This window comes from Anolis sagrei, chromosome 5, assembly GCF_037176765.1.
Source record: "Anolis sagrei isolate rAnoSag1 chromosome 5, rAnoSag1.mat, whole genome shotgun sequence".
NCBI lineage: Eukaryota > Metazoa > Chordata > Lepidosauria > Squamata > Dactyloidae > Anolis > Anolis sagrei.
The window spans coordinates 80,094,627-80,115,889 of NC_090025.1; the positions used below are offsets into that span (position 1 = coordinate 80,094,627).

The 21,263-nt window shown below is 40.2% G+C and overlaps 1 protein-coding gene across 6 annotated transcripts in view; it reads left to right on the plus strand.

Annotated features, from left to right (window-relative positions):
• Window positions 1-21,263, plus strand: part of RBM47 (RNA binding motif protein 47) — a 142,136-nt gene that overhangs the window by 92,868 nt on the left and 28,005 nt on the right. Inside the window, exon 1 of one of the 6 annotated variants that reach the window (XM_060778444.2) lies at window positions 11,938-12,291. The exons of the other annotated variants lie outside the window; for them this stretch is intronic. The gene's annotated coding sequence lies outside the window, so the exon portion shown is untranslated. Of the gene's footprint in view, window positions 1-11,937; window positions 12,292-21,263 lie in introns of those variants that run through there. 6 annotated transcript variants of the gene reach the window in all.

The window sequence follows — 21,263 nt, forward strand, 5'->3', positions numbered from 1 at the left end:
CGAAAGGAAGAGGGGCCGACCAAGGGCAAGATGGATGGATGGCATCCTTGAAGTGACTGGACTGACCTTGAGGGAGCTGGGGGTGATAACGGCCGACAGGGAGCTCTGGCGTAGGCTGGTCCTTGAGGTCACGAAGAGTCAGAGACGACTGAACGAATGAACAACAACAACAAGATTTAAATTTTGTAAAGGTAAACAATTTAATATTTTAAAATTAAAACATTAAAGTTAAATAATTTAAAATTAAACAATTATTTTAAAAACAAATTATTAAGTAATTAAATATTTCATAATTAAACCAAATAAAATATAGTAAATAAAGTATTATGAAATGTAAATATTAAATATGTATACATTATAATATTAAAATTAAAGGAATAATATTAAAATTAAACAATTTTATATTTGAAATTTGAAATTTTAAAATAAAATAATGTAATGTAAATAATCATTTTTAAAATCAAAATATGTAAATGAAATATTTTAGAACTAAAAATTAAATATTTTATAATGAAAATATTAAAATATGTTTAAATTAAACAATTTTTTTAAACTTAAAATATCTAAATGAAGTATTCAAAAGTTAAATATTTTTAAATGAAAATAAGTAAATATTTTAAAATTAAATAAGTATTTTATAATTAACATGTTATCAAAAATATTTTGAAAGGGTTATATAAATTTATAGATATATATTGCCAATTATTACATAGCTGTATGGATTTGTTGGGCCAGTTCAATTTTTTGTAGTTCTTTGGGATAGATTTTTATGTGTCATATCATTGACTTAAAGCCTATTAAAGTTGATATATTTATTATTTATTATTTATTATTTTAGATTATTATTATTATTATTATTATTATTATTATTATGCTATTTGATCCTATATGCTTGGGATGCTATATTTGTAGAATGAATGGTGTCTTCTTGCCTGGCAGAATGGGGTTGGAATTGGATGGCCATCTGTTGGGAGGGCTTGAATGGGGTCTTCCTGCCTGACATGAATAGGGGGTTCTGTATTCTGAGCCTGGGTTATCAATGGATCTGCTCTGAGCCTGATTACTTTTGCTTCCTCAGAGTTTCCTTTCTCCCGAATCCATCCCATCGGTGGTAGATTAGTCGGTCTGAAGAAATATTTTAAGGCAGACCTGCGGGGATGAGGGCTTTTCCTCCAGCTCCTGAACAGAGAGCCTCCATGGGAGCCTGCTGGCCATGCACATGCACTCCTTCCCTCCCCCTCCCTCCCTGAGGCTTAAGTTGGACGTCTTTCTGAGGTGGGAGGGGGGAGGGAGGGGAAGTGTTTTTTGGGGGGTTTTTGAGTGGAGAACATAACTTGCTTGAGATAGTGTCTAGTGTCCAAATTTGGTGTCAATTCCCCCAATGGTTTTTGAGTTCTGATGGTATCACAAACGAACATTACATTTTTATTTATATAGATGAAATTTGGGACCAAAATGCAGCATTTATCTCGTTTAATTCTATTCCATCGGTTTCAAACCAGCTTTTTGTCTCTCAAGGTCATTTTGAATTTAATTCAAGCATTCTGTGATGCTTGAATTTTGAGCCACTTCTGCAAGGCTCTTTCCTCCCTGAGCAATTGGAGATCTGAAGGCACAAAAAAGCCCTTCTTCCGAAGATCTCAAGCCACAGACAAGCTCATACAAGAGAATACAGTCCTGTATAGAACAAGGACTTGAGCCAAAAGGACATCACCAACACTATTAATTGGTCCTGGAAGTTGGCAGCCAGTGGCTGAGTTGTGTGCTGCCTATATCCACCTGCATGTCTTATGGCACTTTCTCAGTGTTTCTCGAAGATGTTATGTAGTAAGATACTATCTGCAAATTCTTTTGGTAATGTACAATGCAAATCATCTGGCCCTAAAGGCTTGAACTCATTGAACTGCAGTTCTACTCACTTACTGGTTTCCCACTGAAAAGTTCCGCTCTTGAGGAAAGACCGAGGCAAATAGGAGTCTAGTAATTCTGCCTTGAGTTGTCACCACAACTTGTTAATATTTCACCATCCTTGCTGAATAGCGAGTCTCCTTTCTCTTCGACTTCCTCTTGGTGTCTGAATATGTTAGTACTACACCCTTTTTATTGCATTGCTTCTCTTGCCAGCTTCATCTCTCTCAGAGTTTGGCTGTCTAGAACTATCCCTAAGCTTCTTGGGCCAGTTCACACTATACAGTTATAGCATTTTGATTCCAAATTAAACTGCCACAGATGCATCATGAAGTGCGTACTTTGGTGTGGCATTGAAGTTCCATGGCTGAGAATTCCAAATATTCCCGCCCATAGGACAAAACCTTGGCAATGTAAGTAGAATCATAGCACTGCAATTGTGTAGTCTTAAAGGGCCTGTTGTCTTTGACAACTTGCCTTCCATGGTTTAAGCATGTCCCTTTGTTTGGTTGGTTTTTGCCCTTTTGTGGCCTTGTTGTTTTTAATTATCCCATTTTTCTGTCTTATTAAAGTGGTCTGCAATTTTAATTCTTTACTAGCTGTCCCCTGCCACGCGTTGCTGTAGCCCAGTCTGTGTATATGTTTTGTGCATGTATATATGTGTTTATGTGTGTGTATGTATTTATGTATATGTGTATATAAGTGTGATTGCGTATATATATGTGTGCTTGTGTATATGCATATATGTGTGTATATGTGTATATATGTGTGTATACGTTTATATATTTGTATATTTGTGTTTATATGTGTATATGTCTATTTTGTATATGTGTGCTTGTGTGTATACGTTTATATATTTGTATATTTGTGTTTATATGTGTATATGTCTATTTTGTATATGTGTGTGCTTGTGTATATGCATATAAGTGTGTGTGTATATGTGTATATATGTGGGTATACGTTTGTATATATTTGTATATTTGTGTTTATATGTGTATATGTCTATTGTGTATATGTGGGTGCTTGTGTATATGCATATATGTGTGTATGTATGTGTAGATGTAGATATGTGTATATGTATATATGTGTGCATGTATGTGGGCATATGTATATTTCTGTGTGCTTCTGTATATATATATAAGTGTGTGTCTCTATGTATGTTTGCATATGTATGTGTATAGGTATATATGGTTTATTTTTGGGAGTTTTAAGTCTGTTCTACTGTTTTTTGTGTGTTTTTAGGGGAGATGGACACTCATTGGACTGTTAGGTATATTGTATCAAAATTCATGTCAATTCATCCAGTGGTTTTTGAGTTATGTTAATCCCACAAGCGAACATTACATTTTTATTTATACAGATTATTAGATGTCCCCTGCCACGCGTTCCTGTGGCCTAGTCTGTGTATATGTGTTTTGTGTGTGTATATGTGTGTGTGTATATATATTTGTGTATATGTGTATATATGTGGTTTTTGCACATATGTTGTAATGTATTTTTTTTACTTTTTAAGTCTCTTCAGCTGTGTTTTTCAGTGTTTTTATGAGTGATGGTCACTCATTGGCCTGATAGATGTATTGTGTCCAAATTTGGTGTCAATTCACCCAGTGGTTTTTGAGTTATGTTAATCCCACAAACGAACATTACATTTTTATTTATATAGATTCACTAGCTGTGCCCTGCCACACATTGCTGTGGCCTATTGTAAGAATTTTCAAAGTAGAGGTAGATATCTGGACTATTATAAAACAGCAGTACCTACCTATTCCTTCCCCCTTTTTTCTTCCCCTTCCCCTTTCTCTCCTTTCTTCCTTCTCTACCTCTTCTTTTCATTCCTTCTTTTACTCTTTGGTTTCATCCTTCCTTCTCTCTTTCCTTCCTTTCCTCCCCCTTTCTCTACTTCTTCCTTTGTCTCCTTTCGTCCCTCCCTGTTTCCTTCCTTCTTTCACTTTTTATTTCCTTTTCTCCTTCCTTCCTTCTTTCCCTCTTTCCTGCCTCCCCCCCCCCCCTTTTCTTTCCTTTCTACTTTCCGAAGCACCTGCTTCTTGCATGTTCTTTAGGAGGTTAAATGGGGCTTGTCATCTTCAAAAGCACTTAGAGGATCACTGAAACAAGCCAACAGTTCAAGAACAAAATCAGAGCCACTTCTTACATACCAAATAGCAGTGAGAGGGGAAGGAAGCACTATGGAGAATTAGGGACAGCAGGCAACACACTATATTGTTGGCGATCAACATAATGCAACCTGAAGGAGTTTTTGGATCACATGTAATTAACTCAGGGACAAACCTCTCTTGTGTCTCTGCACAAAAGAAACAAAAAACAAAAAAACCTAGGTCCTTGTGGGTTTTTTCGGGCTATATGGCCATGTTCTAGAGGCATTTTTCTCCTGACGTTTCACCTGCATCTATGGCAAGCATCCTCAGAGGTACCTCTGAGGATGCTTGCCATAGATGCAGGCGAAACATCAGGAGAAATGCCTCTAGAACATGGCCATATAGCCCGAAAAAACCCACAAGATCCTAGTGATTCCAGCCATGAAAGCCTTCGACAATACAACAACAAAAAAACGCCAAAATCAAAACACACAATATTTGCTATTAAGGTTAGCCAGTTTTTTTTCCTATACAAGATATGATGATCTCATCAGTCTTGAAAGGAGGGGACTCCATATTTGGTTTGCAGCTGCCTTTATTTTGTGCCTTCCATTTTAACTGATACTTGTCTATTCCTTTGTACCACAAAGATTTATGTTTTTTCTCTTCAAATTTTCATTGACCTATTCAAATGGGCTCAAGGCTGCACACATGGACCATTTCCCAATGTAAAATTTGGCAAGTCCTTGGGTATATTTGTTTTCCAAATGATATCTCTTAAGCAGAATTGCATGTTTTGATTAAAGTTCTTAATAGGACCAACTTGAGAAAGGGAGGAGGAGTCCAGCTTCAGTGAAGTCTCTCATTTGTTATGTCACTGACTCGATGGCAAACAGCAACTGCTAGAAAATATTCTGTGCCCGGATACATATGTTTGCTATCTACACAATCGTGCATTTATATTTTGAAAGCAGAAGACAAACACTAAGTACATCTGGACTCATTACATATCACACATTGATAGTAAATTTAGTAGCTAGTTACTACGCATTTTATCTTAAACAGTGCTGTAGCCTTCACTGCTGTTTTATATGAAACTAGCCATCTCCTGCCACGCGTTGCTGTGGTCCAGTCTGGTGATCTAGAAAATAAAGTAATTAGAAAGTGCTGGTTTCTAATATATATAATTTCTTTATGCCTGAGGGTAAACAGTATTTCTTGATGTTTCTTTGTCAGTGTTGATGTGGTGATCGTCTGGTTTGCCTACTCTGGAATATGCAACATATAATTGTCCTTCTTTAGGCGTCCCTTCCAAATCTATGATACTATATCTGTGTGTGTGAATCATATATATCTATCTATATCTATGGCTGGATGGCTCTTTGTCAGGAGGGCTTTGATTAAGTTTTCTTGTCCTGGTGAAGGGAGTTGGACTGGATGGCCTTAAGTATGTTCTGTTGGTCATGGGGGTTTTGTGTGGGAAGTTTGCCCCAATTCTATCGTTGGTGAGGTTCAGAATGATCTTTGATTGTAAGTGAATCCCAGTAACTACAACTCCCAAGGTCTATTTCCCCCAAACTCCATCTGTGTTCATATTTGGAGATACGGAATATTCATGCCAAATTTGGTCCAGATCCATCATTGTTTGAGTCCACAGTGCTCTCTGGATGTAGGTGAAGGGTTTGGTGGGCATTGACTCCCAAACTCAAGGTCAATGCCCACTAAACACTTCTAGTGGAGATTGTCTGGTTTGTCCACTCTGTCATTCTTTAGGTGTCCCTTTTAAATCTATGATACTATATCTGTGTGTGTGTGTGAAGAGAGAGAGAGAGAGAGAGAGAGAGAGAGAGAGAGATGGATGGCTCTTTGTCAGGAGGGCTTTGATTACGTTTTCATGCCCTGGTGAAGGGACTTGGACTGGATGGCCTTAAGTATGGGGGTTCTGTGTGGGAAGTTTGCCCCAGTTCTGTCGTTGGTGGAGTTTAGCATGCTCTTTGATTGTAGGTGAACTATAATTCCCAGTAGCTACAACTCCCAAATGTCAAGCTCTGTTTTCCCCAAACTCCATCTGTGTTCATATTTGGGCATACGAAATATTTGTGCCAAGTTTGGTGCAGATACATCATTATTTGAGTCCACAGTGCTCTCTGGATGTAGGTGAACTATAACTCCCAAACTCAAGGTCAATGCCCACTAAACCCTTCTAGTGTTTTCTGTTGGTCATGGGAGTCCTGTGTGGCATGTTTGGTTCAATTCCATCATTGGTGGAGTTCAGAATGCTCTTTGATTGTAAGTAAGCTATAAATCTCAGCAACTACAACTCCCAAATGACAAAATCATTTTTTTAGTAATAGTCACTCCTTGGGTTAGTAGGTGTATTGTGGCCAAATTTGGTGGCAGTTCATCCAGTGGTTTTTGAGTTATATTAATCCCACAAACGAACATTACATTTTTATTTATATAGATGTGTGTGTGTGTGAGAGAGAGAGAGAGAAAGAAACAGACAAATAAGCAGTGAATGACAATAGGGTTAAATGCGAATATAATATTCTTAGCTAGCTACACTTAACGCATAATTGAGCCCTGCATCTGAATGAACAGCCATCCCCTGCCACGTGTTGCCGTGGCCCAATTTGTGTAAATGCGCTTTGTGTATGTATATATTTGTGTATGTGTGTGTGTATACGTGTGTGTGTGGTTTTGCACATGTGTAGTAATGTATTTTTATTTTTTGGCTTTTTAAGTCTCTTCTGCTGTGTTTTTCCGTGTTTTTATGAATGATGGTCACTCGTTGGCCTGATAGGTGCATTTGTATCCAAATTTGGTGACAATTCGCCCAGTGGTTTTTGAGTTATGTTAATTCCACAAACGAACATTAGATTTTTATTTATATAGATTTGTCCTTTAGCTGTTACTGATAAACATGTGCCAATTATTGAAGTCCCTTACGTGGTTGTTTTAGTGGCTCATCTGTTGGTATATGTGCTTAAGTAATTTGGCTGCTACTCTGTCAAATGCGTGTCCACTCAAAAGTGGCATCTCTAGAAGAAAACACATGGAATAATAATGGGAAAGGATGGCAAGTTAAATGAAAAGCTATTTCTAGGATCTTTCCCATTATATCATGTCTCTCGGCTAATTAACTGTGTTGTCATTCACTTCCAGGAAGGAATCAAAAGGCAACATGGTCATTTTGGGGAAAAATGATTACAGAATATGGCCTCTAATGTCTAGAAACAAATGTTTAATAATCTTTGATTACAGTATGATACCAACCATTTAGGTGCCTGGGCTATTTCCAGTTTTCTGAATAGCTGGCTAATACAGACAGGGGTGGCTCGTCCATTACGCGAAGTAAGCGGTCGCAGAACACTTTTTTTGCCAGGGGCACAGAGGCGCCTCTGTAAATGCCCCTCGATCACCACTTGAGGAGCGCTCCCTCAGCTCACAACAGCCCTAGCAGTCCGGGGGGAGCCTCGACTTTCTTGCCTTGCTGCCGGGCGATCCTCTTCCCAAAGGGGCCGGGCCCTTGAGCCTCACCTCACCCCTCTCGTTCCTGCTCCACCTGGCCACCGGGTGCGCGAGCAGAGTCGGCCCTCAATCGTTCTCCGCATTCGATCCCTTCATCATGACCGGCTCCCTTTCCTGATCCCCCGGCGCTCCACCCGCCTCCTCTCCTCTCCCCAATCCGCGGGTGGGACAAGGGGCGGAGCCCCTCCTACTGGAGGTATCTCCCACCTCCGTTCCCTCCTTTGTTTTTGCGCCTACCTTCAGGAAAGGTGGGCATCTCCACCTCTCTCTCTCTCTCTCTCTCTCTCTCTCTCTTGGTTCCAATGGCTGAGGAGAAAGTCAGGAGAAGAGGTGACTTTTGGTGCACACGCCGAAGTCTTCAGGCACGCCTCCGGACCCAAAGCGGACCAGGCAAGGGAGCAAGTGCGGCAAGTGTAGTTACTGGGATGTATTGTTCACCTACAATCAAAGAGCATTCTGAACTCCACCAATGATGGAATTGAACAAATATGACACACAGAACTCCCACGACAAACAGAAAATATATATCAATGATTGGTTGGGGGGGGGGGGGCAAAATACTGTTTGCTTACCATTGAAAATTACCTAGGGCCGCCTCTGCAAACAATGACCTGGTAAGCAGAAATGCAATTCATATTTTGCAGAAAGAACAAAATGAAAGAGTGTCCCCAATGAAATCAGGAAAAAAAATTACAAAATAGGAAGGTCTTCCCTTTATTTTTCTGTATTTTTAAGCAGGAAATTGCAGCTTGTCAGCTGACTGATCAGCTGAAAAATAAACTGGGAGGAACATCAGTTACTGAGAGGAAGGGGATCTCGCCTTAATCTTCTCAGGACCTTTAAGGTCAACACTGGCTTAAACTTTAGCCCAATATATACATTCAGAGAATGCATTGTAAGGGGGAGTACAAAACACCATTTGCTCTATAGAAGATTCTCATCATTTCCCGCAGGTCTTTGGTGCCCTGTATGACAGGCAAAAAAATGGCAAATGTAGGTTTTTTGGCATGTAGATATAATGATGGGGGAAAGCTTTACTTGTTGAATTCCTGCCATTGTTTTAAATGTTGTGTTGTGCATTGCAAAGTGCCTTAAAAGGGCTTTGAAAAGACAAACAACATAAATCCCTTTACCTTCCACATACTGGATGTGTATGCCACAGAAACATAACCAATGTTCTCCAAAAGCTCAGCACAGGAAGCCTCTCTCAAATATTGTTAATAATGCCTCTGCTAATTGTGATGATGTACAGGATTGTGGCATCTGCTCTCTCTGAGCAACATGCATTCATTGGAATATATACTTGAGAGCACTTTGGTTAGACAGCATAAAATGACATTCTCTAAATACATGAAGTTGAAATCTGGGTGTCCTTTCTTTTAAGAGAGATCCTCTCAAGTAGTTACAGATACAGTTCTGATCATGTGCCATGGGTTAAACCCTTGTGCCAGCTGACCTGAAGACCTGAAGGTCTGAGATTTGAATCCACAAGACAGGGTGAGTTCCCGTCTGTCAGCCCCAGCTTCCCATGCAGCGACATGCGAAAAGCCTCCAACAGGATGGTAACACATCCGGGTGTCCCCTGGGCAACGTCCTTGTAGATGGCTGATTCTCTCCTACCAGAAGCAACTTGCAGTATATTCTTAATTTGATTCTGACATTTTAAAAAAGAAAACTACAAAAGTTACCACATGTGGGGCAAAATGCCAGGATGAACCCAGCTGTATTAGTGGTCGGATTTATTTATTTTTGTCGTGTCAGGAGTAACTTGAGAAACTGCAAGTTGCTTCTAGTGTGAGAGGATTGGCCGTCTGCAAGGACGTTGCCCAAGGGATGCCTGGATGTATTGTCGAAGGCTTTCATGGCTGGAATCACTGGGTTGTTGTATCACTGGGTTGCCCGAAAAAACCTACAACAACCCGATGCCTGGATGTTTTGATGCTTTACCACCCTTGGAGGCTTCTCTCATGTCCCTGCATGGAGAGCTGGAACTGATAGAGGGAACTCATCCATGCTCTCTCTGGATTCGAACCTCCGACCTACAGTCCTGCCGGCACAAGGGTTTAACCCACTGCGCCATGGGGGGCTCCTAATGAATCTACTATAAAGGGAACTAAACTTTACTCCTTATTTTGGGAATAGGTTTCAAGACCTTGGATAGTTCCTTTAAGGGTCAGACTAAAACACTGATCCATTGGAGGGGATCCATCGCTCAAGTGACACTGGTGCTAACTGGCTGCCTATGGTCATTATTCTATTCTGCTCTCATCCCACTACAAGCAACCAGATTGCATCATGTCAGAGAGCCCGGGAGTTAAATTATATATTGCATAGTACACGATACATAGTGCACAGCCAAACACTTCTTAGTTTTACTCATAAGCACGAAAGTAGGACCTCGGTTTGAGTTGGAACCAACAATCAAAGGTATATTGCTAGTTTGAGCCCTTCCTGCAGAAACCAGAGCACCACTAAAGGCTAAACTTTGATAACCTTGTGGAATAAGCAACACCACATCCTACTAGAGCCCGGTCAGTTCCATCTATTTCTCTGAGAGGGGGAAGAGAAAACTTTTACAGACTGGGTCTTAAATCTTTTACAGACTGGGTAGGAATCTAAAGTCCTGAAAGTAGTAAATAAGCCCCTCAGTGGGTCATTCCAAGTAGGAGGAAACTAGGGATCCTATACAGTGGTACAGTGATAGTTTTCCCAATGAGGATGCTCATTATGATAATTGCCCATCATATGCCCTTAAGAGGAGCCCCCCAGTTGTGCAGTGGGTTAAACTGCTGAGCTGCTAAACTTGTTGACCGAAAGGTTGCAGGTTCAAATCCGGGGAGTGATGGTGCCATGTTTGGAATCAGCAGGTCAAATATATCCAAACAGGGCTAACATTTGAGGCACCAAAATGAGTGCTAGCCAATGTTATCAATGTATATGTCAAGTGCATACATACAGCATAGTCTTTAAACTTATCAAATGGGACAGTATTCCGATCCCATCATTATACTGAAGGAGGATCAAGGGAGAAAATACCAATTTATGGATGATGTTTGTCACTGAAATGATATTTGAATCTGAGTTTTTTCATCTCAGAGTGCCTCTATACCACACATGGGCAAACTTTGGCTCTCTGGGTGTTTTGCACTTCAACTCCCAGAATTCCTAACAGCCTAATTGTGGGAATTGTGGGAGTTGAAGTCCAAAACCTCTGGAGGGTCGAAGTTTTCCATGCCTGATCTACACTGTAAAATTAAAGCAATTTGACTATGGCATCAAGGGAAGTTGTTTAGTGAGGCACCAGCATTATGGAATAATAATAATAATAATAATAACAACAACAACAACAATAATTATAATAATAACTGTAGAGTTAAAGTAGTTTGACATTAATCTGGAGCACTGGCAATATTTAGCGGAGAAGGCTAATACTGGTAAAACTACAAATCCCACAGCTCAATGCTAGTTGCTAGTTCTTAGCCTTTTCCACCAAATATTGTCAGTGCTTCAGATTAATTCTACAGTGATGCACCTTCCGACTTTTTGCCACAAGGCTAATAAGTCAACTTGCTTTATTTCATGCAAATGTCTCACATAGTTTTTTTTCTGAAAAATTAGTTACTAATGTGAAATAGGGAAGGTAGAGTTCAAAAACTATAGTTTTTTTTCTGGGAAGGAATGGTTAACTTGCTCATTCTGGGGGTGGGGATTGTTTTGCTGCTGTGCTTGTGTTTAACCTTGTGTAGGAGGACTTATATCCTGGAAAGAGACTTTTCTGCCTGCCACTTGCTCTTTTTTGTCTGCTAAACCGGCACATTCAGCCCGCAGAGAGCCTCTTGATTTGGTTTTCTCTTGTGACTGCTTGAAAAGGTGTGGTGTTTACTTTCCCTGACTGCTTCTGGGGCCTCGTGTTATTTGCTGACCATATTTTGTGATGAATCATGTTTCGCTCCTTCCCTTTTCTTTTTTTTTACTATGGTTTCTGCCTATCCCTTCATTTTCTTCCTAGCTGGGGAAGAAGGAAAGGCTACGAATGGGGGATTTGGGATGGGGCGTTCAGGTGTATTTCTCAATGTGTGTGATCCTTTATTCCTTTTTTATTATTTTTGTTGTGTCTCTTTGGACTAAAATTCTGCGAAGTCAGATTATGCCTTCTCCCCAGTCGGGTGGAATTTTGATAAAGTGGCATAAAAATAGACTTTGCTCAAAACAAAAAAAATCCCACCGTCAAGCAAAATTTGCCCTTCCTCCTTATCTTATCTGTTTTGAGTCACACAAACTATTTGCACAACGCCTTCTACTGGGGAGATGTTGTTTGTATTTGGTTGACTCCCTTTTTGCCAATCTCGGAGACTGAGTTTTCACCTCTTTTCTCTTTTCAAATCCTCTTCTCTGTGGAAAATGTCACTGCCCGTTCTCCTATTCTTTCTCGTAAAGCTCCAGCCGGCCTCATCAAAATCCATTTGTTACAGACGGGATTTTTCAATCGATTTTTCAAGCTGCTGGGGTAAACTTTTCTGCGCAGGGGTAGTGGCACTTTGAAAACCTCCTTGCCTTCCTGTCCCACCCATAAGGACTCCTTCAAGGTGCTCTTAGCAAATTGCTGCCACGGAATTTAAATAGCCAAAGCTCATTGACCAATAAAGTGACATGTGTACTGTATAACAGAGTTACATAGACCTTGTGACTAGGAGGAAAGGTTATTCAAGCAAAGGTGCAACTAGGACTACCTGTTGCAATTGCAGGCACCAGGAAGGTAAGAGGAAAAACCTATCTTTCTAATACTCTGGATTTCGTTTGATTTTACATTCATTAAAAGTACGACTTCTTAAGAAGAGACGAAATAATGATCAGCGTAAGCCTTGACCCACAATGTTTGAATATCTGAAAAGTTTGTTTCCTTTCCAGCATTACATGCAGGTTTCGTAAAGTTTGATATGAAATGACTTCTACTTTTGAACTTTCCAAATCGTTGCAGACTAAAAAGCAAATTGCCATTCTTTTCAATGAAGCGAGCACAACTTGATTAATTTAGCTTTGTGTTTTTCTTGGATCTGATTCTTCCGACCTTGTGAGTCGGTCACTCGTCAGGCATATATGATAAATTTGGCATTGGGAATTGAAACAATGAAGTTAAGAGATTTTGGGGCTTTCTTTGTTAAATGAAAATAACTCATTACTGTTCTGCGGTGGTGTTTGCTGTTTACTTAAACATCATTGAAGGAGAATGCCACATCATTCTGCTACAATATGTATTTTAAGTGTGATCTAAACTGTGGAGGAGAAAGATTTTATGCAGTACTAGCCATCTCCTGCCACGCATTGCTGTGGCCCAGTCTGTGTATATGTGTTTTGTGTGTGTATATATTTGTGTATATATGTGTGTAGTTTTGTGCCTGCGTTGCTATATATTTTTTATTTTTTGGCTTTTAAAGTCCCTTCCACTGTGTTTTTCAGTGTTTTTATGATTGATGGTCACTTGTTGACCTGATAGGTGCATTGTGTCCAAATTTGATGCCAATTTATGTAGTGGTTTTTGAGTTATGTTAATCCCACAAATGAACATTACATTTTTATTTATATAGACTAGCCGTCCCCTGCCACACGTTACTGTGGCCCAGTATTTGTATATGTGCTTTGTGTGTGTATATATTTATGTATATGTGTATATATGTGTGTTTGCGTATATATAAGTGGTTTGTGCTGTGGCCTGGTCTGTGTATATGTGTTGTGTGTGTATATATATATTTGTGTATATTTGTGTATATGCGGTTTTGTGCATGTGTTGTAATATATTTTTATTTATTTGGCTTTTAAAGTCCTTTCTGCTGTGTTTTTCAGTGTTTTTATGAGTGATGGTCACTTGTTGGCTTGATAGGTGCATTGTGTCCAAATTTGATGCAAATTCATCCAGTGGTTTTTGAGTTATGTTAATCCCACAAATGAACATTACATTTTTATTTATATAGACTAGCCGCCCCCTGCCACGCATTGCTGTGGCCCAGTATTTGTATATGTGCTTTGTGTGTGTATATATTTATGTATATGTGTATATATGTGTGTTTGCGTATATATAAGTGGTTTGTGCTGTGGCCCGGTCTGTGTATATGTGTTGTGTGTGTATATATATATTTGTGTATATGTGTGTATATGCGGTTTTGTGCATGTGTTGTAATATATTTTTATTTATTTGGCTTTTTAAGTCCTTTCTGCTGTGTTTTTCAGTGTTTTTATGAGTGATGGTCACTTTTTGGCTTGATAGGTGCATTGTGTCCAAATTTGATGCCAATTCATGGAGTGGTTTTTGAGTTATGTTAATCCCACAAATGAACATTACATTTTTATTTATATAGACTAGCCGCCCCCTGTCACGCATTGCTGTGGCCCAGTCTTTGTATATGTGCTTTGTGTGTATATATATTTATGTATATGTGTATATATGTGTGTTTACGTATATATATGTGGTTTTGTGCATGCGTTGTAATGTATTTTTTATTTTTTGGATTTTTAAGTCTCTTCTGCTGTATTTTTCAGTGTTTTTATGAGTGATGCTCACTTGTTGGCCTGATACCAGTATTGTGTTCAAATTTGGTGTCAATCCGTCCAGTGGTTTTTGAGTTATATTAATCCCACAAACGAACATTACATTTTTATTTATATACATTTTCATTGTGCTGCACTTACTAAAGTGATGAAGACATAATGGAAGTTTCACATTAGAAAAAAAACATATTGTGACATTGGAGACATATTGAAAGGACCTGCCTTTGGCTGGATCAATCGAGCCTATGTTTTGTTTCATTTTTGCAAGTTCAGTCTCAATGCATATGCTATACATGGCTAGCATACTTTACAGAAATGATTGAAAATATATCCTGGGATGGCAGCTTTGTCCTAAACTGTAGTCCTCTATCCTTGTAGTTTGCAAGGCTGCCTATATCAGGTGCACAAACAGCATTTGTTCAAATATGATCTGCAAAATGGCTGCTTTATTTGTCATGTCTGTCTTAGGCGGCTTTGCATTTACGTGTAACACTGGCATTTAAATCTTCAAAAAGAGCGTGTAAAGTGGTGAATTGCAATTTTACTGGAGGGAGAAATGACAAAATTTCTGCAGCCAACACAAATGGAATTGGAATTGGAATATATTCTGAAATGGTAGATGAGGCACATCCTATAAAGTGTACAGTACAGTCCCTTTATCCACAGACGCAGTATTCATGGTTTTACTTACCCATATTTATTTATTTATTTATTTACGGCATTTATATGCTGCCCTTCTCACCCCGAAGGGGACTCAGAGGGGCTGACAAGATATATATACATACAATATATTATATTATTAGCATAGTACAATGTCAGTATTAAATATTACTATATCGCACTATACCATTATATTGTAATATTATAAATATATAATTATAATATCACCCCTATTAGAACAGCTTCATTGGCTGTTGATAAGTTGCTGAGCCAAATTCAAGGTGCAGGTCATGACCTATAAAGCCCTAAACGGTTTGGGCCCCGACTATCTCTGCGATCGCATCTCCTTCTATGAACCAGCACAAGCTCTAAGGTCTTCTGGGGAGGCCCTACTCTCGGTCCTACTACTGTCACAAGCATGGTTGGTAGGGACGAGAGAGAGGACCTTCTCGGTAGTGGCCCCCCGCCTCTGGAACACCCTTTCAAGGGAAATAAGGCAGGCCCCTTCCCTCTCCTTGACCTGGTGGTTTCAACAAGCCTTTGAAAATGACCAGTTCTAACTCAGCCCTACACATTGTCGAATACGGCCTTATTCTTCCTACCAATTCCCCAGATACTTTCCTCTAATCGGCCCGGACTGAACAGCCACAGACCCATACCTAATATTATTGTTGCCTGCCATAGCATTGCACTTAATTCCAGGCCCCCCTAGAATTTTTGGGGTTGCACAAATCTTGGCCTGGCCTTTTAAAATTTTTAAATCATCTTGAACAGGCAGGATTTCTTTTAATATACGTGTGTTATGGTGACAATTTTTATGCTTATATTTTGTTTTGTTAATCTTATGGTTATGTTGTTTTTTACTTTGTATGTTTTCTGATTTTTTTTTTGTCATGTCAGGGCAACCAGTCAATTGTATTACATTTCTAACAGAACAAAACAAACAGACAAAATACAAAATTTGCGAGTTTGGTAGTTGATTAAATGTCATTTGACCAGTAGCTGGCCACTTGGAGTGCTTCTGGTGTTACTGCAAGAAGGTCCTCCATTGTGCATGTAGCAGTGCTCAGGTTGCCTTGCAGCAGGTGGTCTGTGGTTTGCTCTTCTCCACATTCGCATGTCGTGGATTCCACTTTGTAGCCCCATTTCTTGAGGTTGGCTCTGCATCTCGTGGTGCCAGAGCGCAGTCTGTTCAGCGCCTTCCAAGTCGCCCAGTTTTCTGTGTGCCCAGGGGGGAGTCTCTCATTTGGTATCAGCCATTAGTTGAGGTTCTGGGTTTGAGCCTGCCACTTTTGGACTCCCGCTTGCTGAGGTGTTCCAGCGAGTGTCTCTGTAGATCTTAGAAAACTATTTCTATGTTTTGTGATGTTACCTGGGAACCGCTCTGAGTCCCCTTGGGGAGATGGAGCAGTATATAAACAAAGTTTTATATTATTATTATTAATATTATTATTATTATTTTCCCAAAAATACCCCCCTTCCCAGAAGTGTTTGTGGGCCTCTATAGGTGTGAATCTGTGGTATGCTTCCAGTCGAAGAATAGGCGAAATATAGGCTTTGCTATTATCCATGGTTTAATGTATCAGGAGGCGGGAGGCGGATAGAACATATCTTGTGTGGATATGGTGGGTTGTCCACTATCTACTTCCCTTCCTGCCCTGCACCTCATAAAGTGATTGTTAGGTTGAATCTACACTGCCCTATATCCTAATATCTGATCTCAGATTTTCTGCTTATCCCAGCTTATCTTGCAGTGTAGACTCATATAATCCAGTTCAAAGCGGATAATCTGGGATCAGATCTTGGTATAAAGGGCTGTGTAGATCCAGCCTCTGAAAGTCTACTATCAGACCTTTTAAGCTATAATAGCAACATTGGGAGAGTTTGGAAAGTTTGTGTCTTTCTGCTCTTTTAGAGAGTTGATGGCATGTTAACTTCCAAAGTCACTGATGAATTTTCAATCGAAATTACACTTTGAACTGGGGTGTAGTTTCTACCAACACCGCCCCCCCCCTCCCTCGACCTCATCATGCATCCCCTTCAAAGGTCCCCTGTGCTGGTTAAACATTTTTACAAAATGTGTAACAACCCTGGGCAAAGGTAATCTAATCTGGCACTTTGCTCAACGGGGCTAGTAACTGTATTTCTAAGTTTCAGCCAGAGGTTCAAAGGTTCGCACAAATTTCACAGATCAGAGATCAGGCACAAATTGCTGCACTTTGTTTCTCGGTTCTTCAGATATGATAAATTTCCACAGTGGTGAGGATTGCTTGGTGAGCCTCCTTTTCTGCACAGAGGCAATACCAGGCAGTTAAGAGCGTGTTTGGTGCAAGTTGGCCACTGGCACCTGAGTTTAATGAATAACTAAATTATACTTTAGTTGGGGTGCAAGGTAGATATTATGAAAGAGTCCAAATTGTGATTGGGGGATGGGATGGCTGTGTATGTGTGTGTGTGTATACTAGCTGTTCCCTGCCATGCGTTGCTGTGGCCCAGTCTGGTGATCTGGAAAATAAAGTATTGATTAAGTGTTGGTTTCTAATATATGTAATTTCTTTATGTTTGTGGGTAAACAGTATTTCTTGTTGTTTCTTTGTCAGTGTTGATGTGGAGATTGTGTAGTTTGCCTACTCTGGAAGACACAACATATAATTGTCCTTCTTTAGGGGTCTCTTTCAAATCTATGATACTATATCTTTCTGTGTGTGAATCATATCAATCTATCTATATCTATGGCTGGATGGCTCTTTGTCAGGAGGGCTTTGATTATGTTTTTTTGCCCTGGTAAAGGGAGTTGGACTGGATGGCTTTAAGTATGTTCTGTTGGACATGGGGGTTCTGTGTGGGAAGTTTGCCCCAATTCTGTTGTTCATGGGGTTCAAAACGCTCTTTGATTGTAGGTGAACTATAAATCCCAGTAACTACAACTTCCAAATTTCAAGGTCTATTTCCCCCAAACTCCATCTGTGTTCATATTTGGGCATATGGAATATTTGTGCCAAGTTTGGTCCAGATCCATCATTGTTTGAGTCCACAGTGCTCTCTGGATGTAGGTGAACTACAACTCCCAAACTCAAGGTCAATCGTCACCAAACCTTTCTAGTGTTTTCTGTTGGTCATGGGAGTCCTGTGTGCCACGTTTGGTTCAATTCCATCATTGGTGGAGTTCAGAATGATCTTTGATTGTAGGTTAACTATAAATCACAGCAACTACAACCCCCCAAATGACAAAATCAATTTTTTTAGTGATGGTCACTCGTTGGGCTAGTAGGTGTATTATTATCATTATCAATGGTGGAGTTTAGAATGCTCTTTGATTGTATTTGAACTATAAATCTCAGCAACTACAACTCCCAAATGACAAAATTTTAGTGATGGTCACTACTTGAGTTAGTAGGTGTCTCGTGGCCAAATTTGGTGGCAATTCGTCCAGTGGTTTTTGAGTTATGTTAATCCCACAAACAAACATTACATTTTTATTTATATAGATGTGTGTGTGTGTGTGTGTGTGTGAGAGAGAGAGAGAGAGAGAGAGAGAATGAAACAGACAAATAAGCAGTGGATGACATTAGGGTGAAATGCGAATATAATATTCTTAGCTAGCTACACTTAACGCGTAATTGAGCCCTGCATCTGAATGAATAGTCACTCTTGATAGTACAGCTTCAAGGATGCTGGTCATCTGATCCACAACAAAAGGTGTTATGCTGTGAGTTGTGCTGTGATAACTGGGAATCTAATCAAGTTTACTCAAAGAAAAAGCAAGATGACAGATCTGCTTTCTTCCCTGCAGCCATTGTTATTTTTTAAGTACTAATAGGATAATTGGGAGATAAACATGGCAGGGATTTACTCTAAAATATAAATCAGTATTTTCCACCAATAATACAGGTTGCATCTTAATCAATGTGTGAAAGTTTTGTTTACATTCAAAACAACTCCAAAAACAGTAGAATTTAAAATTTTCATGAACACTTTTGATCGCACAATGTTAATTCTAAGAACCAAGGTTATCATAATTTAAGACTGTTGTTTGCAAAGAGGGCCAATAGCTTGGCCTCTGCTGTTATGTTTAGACCTCAGTAATACCTTTTACATGGGGTTGCCCCATTAGGCCTATAAAGCCCTGAATGGTTCTGGCCCAGTTTACTTGTCCGAACGTATCTCCGGCTACGATCCACCAAGGACCACATGATCATCCAGGGCAACGTTGTCCCCCCATCATTGCAATCATGTTTGGTGGGGACAAGGGACAGGGCCTTTTCTGTGGTGGCCCCTCGGCTGTGGAACTCTCTCCCAAGCTAAATTAGATCTGCTCCATCCCTCCTGATCTTTCGGAAACAAGTGAAATCCTGGCTATGGGATTTTATTTATTTATTTATTGTCGTGTCAGGAGTGACTCCTGGTGTGAGAGAATTGGCCGTCTGCAAGAACATTGCCCAGGGGACGCCTGGATGATTTGATGTTTTTATCATCCTTGTGGGAGGCTTCGCTCATGTCCCCGCATGTGGAGCTGGAGCTGATAGAGGGAGCTCATCCGCCTCTCCCCGGATTTGAACCTGTGACCTGTCGGTCTTCAGTCCTGCCGGCACAGGGGTTTAACCCACTGCGCCACCGGGGGCTCCAGCTATGGGATCAGGCCTTTGCAGACTAGGTTGACCTGTTGGCAAAGTGATGGCTTTAATTTGTTTCATTTTTGGACACCCTTTTCTCCAAAGATTGGGAAAATCTTAATGATGACTGGTGTTTTCCATGTCAGTAATGGGTAGTGAATTCAGGGTTTGAATTGACCTTTCAGGGAGCCTACTTACTACTTACTTAGGCGATCCCTCGTTGGCCGAGTAGGATAGTCTTTCAGGATCAGTGTTCTGGTGGGTCCGTAGGTGATTGTGGAGCCCTATTCGTGATCTGCATCTTCTCCCACAGTGAGGGCATTGGTTTCCAGGTGGAAGGCAGTCTCGGTCAGGGTTGGCTTGACGCGCCTTCCTCTTGGCACGTTTCTCTCTTTTGCCCTCCATTCATGCCTCTTCAAATTCTGCAGCACTGCTGGTCACATCTGACCTCCAGCTGGAGCGCTCAAGGGCCAGGGCTTCCCAGTTCTCGGTGTCTATGCCAGAGTTTTTAAGGTTGGCTTTGAGCCCATCTTTAAATCTCTTTTCCTGTCCTCCAACATTCCGTTTTCCATTCTTGAGTTCAGAGTAGAGCAACTGCTTTGGGAGACAGTGGTCGGACATCCGGACAACATGACCGGTTTAGCGGAGTTGATGGCAGAGGACCATCACTTTGATGCTGGTAGTCTTTGCTTCTTCCAGCATGCTGACGTTTGTCCGCCTGTCTTCCCAAGAGATTTGCAGGATTTTCCGGAAGCAGCACTGATGGAATCGTTCTAGGAGTTGCATGTGACGTCTGCAGACAGTCCACGTCTCACAGGCATATAGCAGGGTTGGGAGGACAATAGTTTTATAAACAAGCACTTTGGTGTCCCTATGGATGTCCGGGTCCTCAAACACTCTCTGCTTCATTCGGAGAAATGGTGCACTCGCAGAGCTCAGGCGGTGTTCTATTTCGGTGTCAATGTTGACTTTGGTGGAGAGGTGGCTGCCAAGGTAGCGGAAATGGTCAACATTTTCTAATGTTACACCATTAAGCTGTATCTCTGGCATTGGAAAAGGCCTGGCTGATGACTGCTGGAAGAGCACTTTGGTTTTCTTGATGTTCAATGACAGGCTGAGCTTCTCATATGCTTCTGCGAAGGTGTTTAGAGTGGCTTGTAGATCTTCTGAATGCACACAGACGACATTGTCATCAGCATACTGGAGTTCAGGGAGCTATTTAAGGTGATAAACCCTACTCTCCATAGCTGTAGTTTTATACACCTTCTTTAAGGTATATACTAGACTCACGCCTTCATCGACATAGAAGCCGCCAGTTGCTACTGCCAATTTTACATTTTAAATAACCAGAAGCTAAATATAACAAAAAATTGCACTTGCATGCAAATTAATTTTAGAGATAGTTAATTGTCCTGGGGCTGGTGTTTAGCATGCAGTCATTTACATCTTAGGACCTTATCACATTAAGAAATACTTAGTTTCTGAGATAGTTTGAAAATGATTTCAAACAGGTCCCATCACATGACATTTGCCCCATTCCATTGGAATCTGTCTGCAAAGCATCATAGAAACTGGTTCTTTGCAGACGGGATTCTAATCATTTTTTTAAAAAAATACTACAGATTCTTCCGTTGCTGAAACGCTGTATTTGTGTGTGATCGTAAAATCTATATGCATTCCATCAGCAACAATACTATTTAAAAGGTCATAGAGTGATGAGGTGTTTTGAATGGATTGGGAGGAGCCAACCTTTCCGTGGCTCCTCCCAATCAAAGTGCAGTATTTTCAAATCATAAGAATTGTAATTATCAGGTGTGATGAGGAGAGTATGCATCCTATCTCAATACAGTATGCATCCAATCCTAAAATATGGGATACATACTGATATAAATAGATTATATCCCAATATGAT